The 8,465-nt window shown below is 41.7% G+C and overlaps 1 long non-coding RNA gene across 1 annotated transcript; it reads left to right on the top strand.

Moving 5' to 3' along the window:
• Positions 1-1,881: 1,881 nt before the first annotated feature.
• Positions 1,882-4,731, top strand: LOC115088572. Its single transcript, XR_003855805.1, has 3 exons — positions 1,882-2,113; positions 2,270-2,363; positions 4,071-4,731. It is a non-coding gene; the product is annotated as an uncharacterized LOC115088572 (long non-coding RNA).
• Positions 4,732-8,465: the final 3,734 nt, after the last annotated feature.

The following is an 8,465-nucleotide window of genomic DNA, read 5'->3' as shown; positions in this document are numbered from 1 at the left end:
TTCTTTGCCTGCATTTGCATTATTCGTGCATGCAAATCACAAGCAAAGATGGTCATTGTAATAGGAGAGAGTATCTGGACGGGGTCGTGCAAAATATCATGTATGTCATGCATTATATGCGATATAATGCACATTAGAGCCTATTATCACGCCATAAGGCCCTAATGTAAATTGATGAATGACCCTGTAAGATAGCCGACTATATTTAATAGTGTGGCTGCACTGCTGAATATGCCTCCAAAGTTAGCCGGAGAACCGGACTGTGTTTGAATATAAACCTCTAAATATTCCCAAGCCTCCAATAAGTTGCTCTATCTTATTTATATGTCAGACTTTATTTGTTTTATGATATATCCTTACTCTTTTAATAATGAAATGTATTATATAATATACAGTCCATGCTGTGTAGCTCTTTTTAATCAAATTCTCCAAACTAGTGAACTGATAGGCTGGTCCCCTCTTCTTTGCTGTTCCTTCAATTAGTTTGTGCAAGCGTAAGTCAGTTTGGGGGTCTGTAGACATCAACATTTAACAAAGATCTGATTGTGATGTTCGTCAACAAATAAGGAGTCAGGACATTTACCATGATTTGCATTGTAGTTGGGAATTTGTTTTTAGGATGGAAACAGTATCCATGAGTAGATAATTAAACAGGGAAATGATTCATGATGACCTGATAGACAATGCTATTTATTTCTGGTACAGGCAGGAAAAAGAAAAGGAGATTTCTGGTTTAGGTCAAGTTATATAACAAAAACTCATGCCTTTTCAATTGAGACTTGTAAGGGAAGAGTACAGAATAAAGATTCTGTAGATGGGGAACAAGTGCTGTTGGTTGTTTCATTTGGACACACACACACACTAGCCTTGAATGCCAGCAGTTTCTCCTGCACAGCAGCTTTCATTGGCATTGGTGGTTTATTTTCTGACTGTAATATTTTTCCTGTGTATGAGTGCTGGGATTTTCCCCAATGATTGCTATTGAGCTGGAGCAAATGCAAATTTGAGACTGTGCAAATGAGGCAGTTTAGTGACAGAAGTGTAGGCAGGCATTTTTGGAATTTTTCCCCGTAATTAACACTAAAATAATGGTCCAAGCATGCTCAAGTGATTTCCCATCATTTTTCTATGTGGCATGAACATCACCATAGGGACTTTTGTGAGTGCAATAACAGGTAGTCTGGCTCATGCATGCAGAAATAATACAGCTAATATATTCTGTGACTTGGAGCTGGAAGGCCTGGCATGTTTCATTATATCCTCCACAATCACAAGGAGCAGTACTGCGAACCTATATTAGACTAAATCTCTGAATACAAAAGGTATCGCCACTAAATTTTCGTAGTTCAAGGTTTGTCACCATCCGTCATTCTTGTACAATATAAATTGAAAACGGGATCGCATCAGCAAGCCTTTGACGACATGCTCGGTGCAACCAAGCCGTCCGGTCTTCTCTATCATTTGCGACCCGTTGTATCAAAATGGGGTTTGTTTGTACCTTCCAGCAAACTCAACAGAAAACAATTTGTATATATGTATATGATTTTGATTCTATATATATACAAGGGCTTTAATGATACAAGGGCTATTAGAGTGCATATCAAAATCATATACATATATACAAATTGTTTTCTGTTGAGTTTGATGTTACCCAGGTAGAGAGTCCATCAAGCTAGGTTGAGAGAATCTTGCCCAAATCTCATCTTGGAGTGAGTTTCCTCACTCCGAAGGCCAGCAAATCTTCACAAGAGACCACTGTTCTGTTCGTAGGTATCACGTAGAATGTCAAAGTGGCCCCTAACCCCCTACACTCTTACCTAATCCCCACCTCGAGTTACTAGGTGGCCCTACCATAGGGATACAAATACCTACCTATGGGCCATGATATTATGGCCAGTCTCTCGTGAAAATGCCTTATCACATTTTGATAAATGACCCTCTTAGTTGGTTGTTTTGAGTAAAATGTTGTCTTTTTTTGCATTACTGAGTGCTCCTGGGCTCAGATGCAGCTGATTTGAAGAAAGGTGACTTTCCTGTTGAAAGGACTGGGAGAAGAAGAGGTGTCATCAAGGGAGAATGGACTCCTATCTATTTCCAAGGAGAAGAAGCTGAGGTATGATGTAAGAATCATCAGAGGAGGGTGGTGTGATAAGGTGCCCACCAGGTGCTACAAAGTGGAGAGTGAAGAATAGCGAAGACTATGGGGAAGATATTAGAAGTGGGATTTCTGGAAGTAACGGGATAAATTTTCTTCCCATTCTCATGGAAGGATCTGGAGACTAAAGTATAAAATGATGAAAAAGAAGGAGTGAAATCACTACAGGAATTGGCTGAAGAAATTGAAGAGTTGGTTGCTGGAAAAGGTATGGTCACAGATTTATTAAGACTTATTTGTGAAGATTAATTGGACAGTTTTCAATGTGAGTTGCTAAAATCCATCAATTCGCTTTTACAACCTATCAGTAAAATTGATTTGGAACTCACACAGTTTCCAGCATGGTCATTGCTGCTGTCTAAGTGAAGAGATCATCAGTGCTGCTTACAAAGTGTGGAATGTAAGACCGAGCAAAACCAATGCAAAAGGGCCTTAAAGCCGACTTTTCCCCCACAGAAGATCCTGGACTCTTAGAGCGATATCTAATGTGGTGAGAACTGTGCAAGTAGGGTCCAAAAACTTGAGATCTGAGATTGTGAGTTCAGTACCAGGGCTTTCCCACCCAGAGGCTACATGAGCTGGATTGTAGTTTTGATTTTGGAGCAGAAGGAGTGTTTTTCTGGTGGATCCCAGTAGGCCCCACAGCCTGCAGAATTGGGAAAACAAGAAGGCTGATACAATGTTGGCGTGCTAAAAATGGGCGCTCATGATTGAGCGCCTGCTTTCCTAATGTGCACCTATCCACCTCTCCCGGGCACGTGATGCAGTAGGCAAAAGAGCCACTGTGTTAAAAAGGAGGCGCTAGGGGAAATTATGCGTCCCTGGTGCCTCCTCGGCATCAGGTGCCTAGGAAAAGTGGCTGTGCATGGGTTAGGAAAACGGATGCTCAGTTTTACGAGTGTCCATTTTCCTAACCTGTGCACAGCCAATGGTTAAGAAAATGGACGCTCATTAATTGAGCGTCCATTTTCCTAACCTAACCGCCAGCAAGACTTTAAAAAAAAAATTTTTTTTTTTACCTTACTCCTTTTTTTGGTTCTTCCAACTTAATAGCGCCACAATATTAAGTTGGAGGAACTAGAGAAAAGCAGTATTTTCTGCTTTTCTGTTAACTTTAGGAGCTCCTCAAGACTCAACGCCTGCTCCAGGGAAGGCGTTAATTTTTGAGAGTAAAAATATGCATGTCGGGCGCACATTTATTTTTACATAAGTGGGTAATAGCTAATAGGCTTATCAACATGAATTTACATGTAATGAGTGCCTTTAGCTATGCGCTGGTTTGGACGTGTGTTTTGGACACGCTAATCCCCTTATTGCATAAGGGGTTATGAACACGCATGTCCAAAACGCGCGTCCAACCACGGGTTAACCAATGCGCTAGCCTGAGCGCCCAAGTATTGCATCAGCCTGAAGGATAATAGCTTTGCTAGAGACCTGACAGACTTCCTTAGCTGAGTAGAAAAGAGAAAGAAGAGTTGTTTGACTTTTGAGTGAGTTGGGTCTTTTTTCTCTGACCTGCTTCCAGCTCAGAATGGCAAACACCCCTGCCCGAGGGGATTGGGACAGGGTGCTACATTGCCCTGTGTCCTGTTAAAGTGGGAAGTGTAGTAGCCCAGAAATGAGAACTGATTCTGGAGAAGTTTTTCTTTATTTTTGGATGGGAGGAAGCCTTTTTAACACCTCCTTCCTACCCACTTTTTGGGGAAGAGAATGTTCCTGCTTTCCTGTCACTAGGAAGAGACATTGACTCAGAGTTGAGGAGAGAAAGAGAGGGACTATGGCACTTGGAATTTCATTCCATCTGTATCAAGAGATTTTTATTTTGTTGATTTTTTAAATTTTGGTCACATTTTTATGTGTTACAGGACATTTTTTTTTGCACACCATTTTAAGTGTTCTGCCTGTTCTTTCTCAGTTTGAGAACACAACTGCTGAGATCTACAGGAATGAGTACCAGTGTGAGAAAGATCGAGTGGAGCTTGTAGGACTGGAGAAACTGTGCAGCGATCCCGAATCCTGTGTAGCTCCCCACCGGTGGAACCCCAGCATCCCAGTGGTCAACACATGGAGATGTACATAGCAGGAAGAATTAGAGGTCCGGGATGTTAACATTGGCCCTGAGATTCTCAGTGGCCCCTATATTCTGGATATAAACAAAAGAGGGAGCTACAAAGGTGTTAAATATATTTACATTTTGCTGGTAATTTTAAAAAAACTTTTCGTATAAAATGCAGTTTTATTTGCATGTAAATGGTTTTGTATTAAATTACCCCAGGGGTTATACGCACAAAAGTACAAGCGGAAGTGATTTCATGTGTCCTTTTACACATATCGCAAAGAGGTGTTCCCGGGGGAAAAGTTGTGGCATGGAAATCATTTACACACATAAATGCTCGCTTGGACATTTACACCTGCTGTCTAACAGGTATAAATGTCTAGGCCTATGCTGAGCTATGAGGTAGGAAGTTTTGCAAATACAAATCCTCTGTGCAGATTTTTTTTGAGTGTGACGTTTGCATAAAGGCACGGCATAAAACTTGCACAAGCTATTAGACGTACGCATGTTATAAAATCAGCCGCACGCATGTTATAAAATCAGGGTCGACGCACGCAAGGGGGTGCACACTTGTGCACCTTGCACGCGCCAAGCCCTAGGGGAGCCCCGATGGCTTTCCCCGTTCCCTCCAAGGCTGCTCTGAAATCGGAGCAGCCTCGGGGGGAACTTTTCTCCGCTCCCACCCACCTTCCCCTCCCTTCTCCTATCTAACCCATCCCCCAGCCCTACCTAAATCCCCCCTACGATTATTTTATTTTTTACGCCTGCCTATGAAAGGCATAGTTTGCACACGCTGGCCAGCTGCCGGCGCGTGATCCCCCGGCCGGGACAGGCCTCGGTCCCGCCCCTGGACCGGCGCCCCGCCCATGACCCGGCCCCTTCCCGCCCCTTTTTCAAAGCCCCAGGACATACGCGCATCCTGGAGCTTGTGCGCGTCTCCGGGCCTATGCAAAATAGGCTCAGCACGCGTAACCCCCTTGCGCGTGTAAATCCAGACGGATTTACACGTGCAGGGCTTTTAAAATCTGGCCCTATATGTATAAGATATATTTGCATGCATTGCCTCTATTGTATGCAATATATTTCGTGCATATTCATTGTGGAAATTCTAAAAACCAGACTGGTTTGGAGACTTCAAGGACTGGATTTGGGGTCTCTGCCTATTGCTTTCTTCATTACTATCAGGCCGATACAGTACAGTGCACTCCGACGGAGCGCACTGTTAACCTGCTCTTGGACGTGCGTTTTCCCTTACTCCTTATTCAGTAAGGGGCGGAAAACGCGCATCCAACCCGCGGCACCTGATAGCTCCCTCAACATGCAAATTCATGTTGATGGCCCTATTAAGTATTCCCGCACGATACAGAAAGTAAAATGTGCAGCCAAACCGCACATTTTACTTTAATAAATTAGCGCCTACCCAAAGGTAGGCGCTATTTCTGCCAGCACCGGGAAAGTGCACAGAAAAGCAGTAAAAACTGTTTTTCTGTGCACCCTCCGACTTAATATCATGGCGATATTAAGTCGGAGGTCCCGAAGGGTAAAAAAAGTAAAAAAAAAAAGAAAAAAATTTTTTAAATGGGCCGGCGGCTGTCGGGTCGTAAACCGGACGCTCAATTTTGCCAGCGTCCGGTTTCTGAGCCCATGGCTCGAGAACCGACACCGGCAAAATTGAGCATCGGCTGTCAAACCCGCTGATAGCCGCTGCTCCAGGCTAAAACGAGGCGCTATGGATGCGCTAGTGTCCCTAGCGCCTCCTTTTGCCTGTTTCTACCGCACCACTTAATTTAAATACTGAATCGCGCGCACCGGCGAGTGGCCGGTGCGCGCGCAGGGAGAGCAGGCGTTCCTCCGCTCTCCCGCGGACTTTACTGAATCGGCCTGTATATTTGTTAAAAGTTTGGCGCAGCTAATTATAGATGCACTAATGTGTCAATCAGTTGTTATACAGGAAAGGCTAGTGCCTACTTTCCCTGTAATGAAAAACATTCTACCCAATGATAAGACAGCAGCATTTAATAAGTAGATTATGTTTTTGTAACAAATTGTTGTCCTGATCTATTTAATCTTTTCTTGTTCATTACCATTAAGTGAATTACTTTTAATCATTTAAATGACAGGTACAAAGAACAATCTGCAGTTACTGCAGAGAATTTAATTAAGTCATTAAAGAAATGGATTGCTATATTCGTCCAAAGATTTATAGTTGCACTTGCCAGATAAAAATTCTGCTTTAATAAATTCATCACAATTGCAACCATTCTAATAATGATCCTTTTCACTTCTCAAACCTTCCCATAGCAACTTTTAATCAAGTGTTACTTTAATTCTCTTTTCTTAGGTGGCTGGATGGTTCAGTAGCAAGCATTACATGTTGCCATGTGGAGGACCTGGATTTGATCCCTCGGTTGGGTCTTCCATTCACTAGATCAGCAAAGGCTGGGAATGCTGCCTAGGCAGCTTCTAAAGGGAGAGAGACTCAGTTGTTGATGCTTAGTATCCAGCCTTATTTATTTATTTCATCTTGTATTCCGCCATTTCTCTGCATTCAAGGCAGATCACATCATAACATACACGTTCATCAATTATAAAACATAAGAAAGCAGATTAAAATAATAAAATCACACAACACAAAACAAAAACTATAACATTAAAACTTAAATACAAAGCACCTCTACAGTATTTGCATCTTTACTACTCAGAATATGGGACCATCTTAATTCTCATCAAAGAGCATGGCCTTAACTTTTGTCTGAAACTTCAAATCATTTCTCTCTTGATGAACAACAGCAGGCAATGCATTACACTATTTTGGAACTGCTAAAGAAAAAGTACAGTTAACAGTAGTTTGCAAATGAATAGAAGCATCTGAAGGCACTTCAAGCAAACCTTGATTTGCAGAACACAATTCTCACATTGGGGCATACAATTTAAGCTTAAGTGCAATACAATAGTCATCTAAATATATAGATTTGTATGCCATAGCTAATATTTTAAATTGAATTCTTGCTGCTACGGGTAACCAGAGTAACTGGTACCCATGGCAGACCACAAATCATACGAATGGCTGCATTTTGCATTCACTTAGGGTACACATTAGTGAGGTTCTGGAGAAAGGATTGGTTTGCAGTCCCTGGCTGAGCTGAGTTGGAAGGGGGATATAAAAAGAAGGGGAAGAAAATGCCTGGGTGGTTGTGAATGAAGGATCACAGTGACATGGCCCAACTAGAGACAATTGTGATTGAGCTGGAAACCCAAGGGAGCAGGAGGCAACTGTTAGGCCAAAAAATAAATCTATTTTCTTCTTTTGGGAAGCCTCCAGCTCTTAGCTGCACCCAGGCTTTACAGAATTCAGGGGTATTTCTTTAGTATGTCCTTCAACCTGAAAACATAGGTGAAGGGGCCTTTAGCAGTTTCTCTCATTCTATGTTTCTCCCAATGGAGGACACATTGAGATTGTCAGAAGAGTGAGTGGTCTAAAACATTTGCTATGGCACTTCCCACAATGGTGCAGGCCAGGATTTAATCAGAGAAGCCTAAGAATATTCTGGGGAGTAGGTTAAGAGCTGACAGTGAAGCCAATCCAAGTCACAAGTACCTGACAAGTACCCAAACATTAAATATATCTCATGCTACTCATGCAGTAGCTGCTCTCTATTGATTAATAGCAGTTTATGGACTTCTCCTCCAGAAACTTATCCAAACCATTTTTAAACCCAGCTACACTATTTATTTATTTATTTAACATGTTTATATACCGATATTCTTGTAACAAGTTACAAATCACTTCGGTTTACATTGTAACAATAACCAGCGCATAAACAAATGCATTACATTAAACAAGGAAGGACAAACACTAGATGCCTTAACCATATCCACTGGCAATAAATTCCACTAGTTAAATGTGTGTTGAGTGAAAATAAGTTTCTCTGCTTTGTTTTAAATGTGCTACTTGCTAACTTCATGGAGTGCACCCTAGTCCTTGTATTATCCAAAAGAGTAAATAGCCATTTCACATATGCATGTATATGTCTGTGTGCAAATTTACCCTGATATTTTATAACCCACTCATATCATATATGCACAGGTTATAAAATACATATAAATCTACCCTGCAACATTCGCATGAATGTAAAAGATAAGCACAAATAAATATTCAAGTTAGCCAGATACGTTCTGATTTATCTGGATAAGGAGCAGTTTTGCCGCTACTTAGCTAGATAGGTCTTGAAAGTGTTACTTATCTGGCTAAGG

This window comes from Rhinatrema bivittatum, chromosome 3 (genome assembly GCF_901001135.1).
Source record: "Rhinatrema bivittatum chromosome 3, aRhiBiv1.1, whole genome shotgun sequence".
In the NCBI taxonomy this organism is placed as follows: Eukaryota; Metazoa; Chordata; class Amphibia; order Gymnophiona; family Rhinatrematidae; genus Rhinatrema; species Rhinatrema bivittatum.
This window is presented reverse-complemented; position numbering and strand designations above follow the sequence as displayed.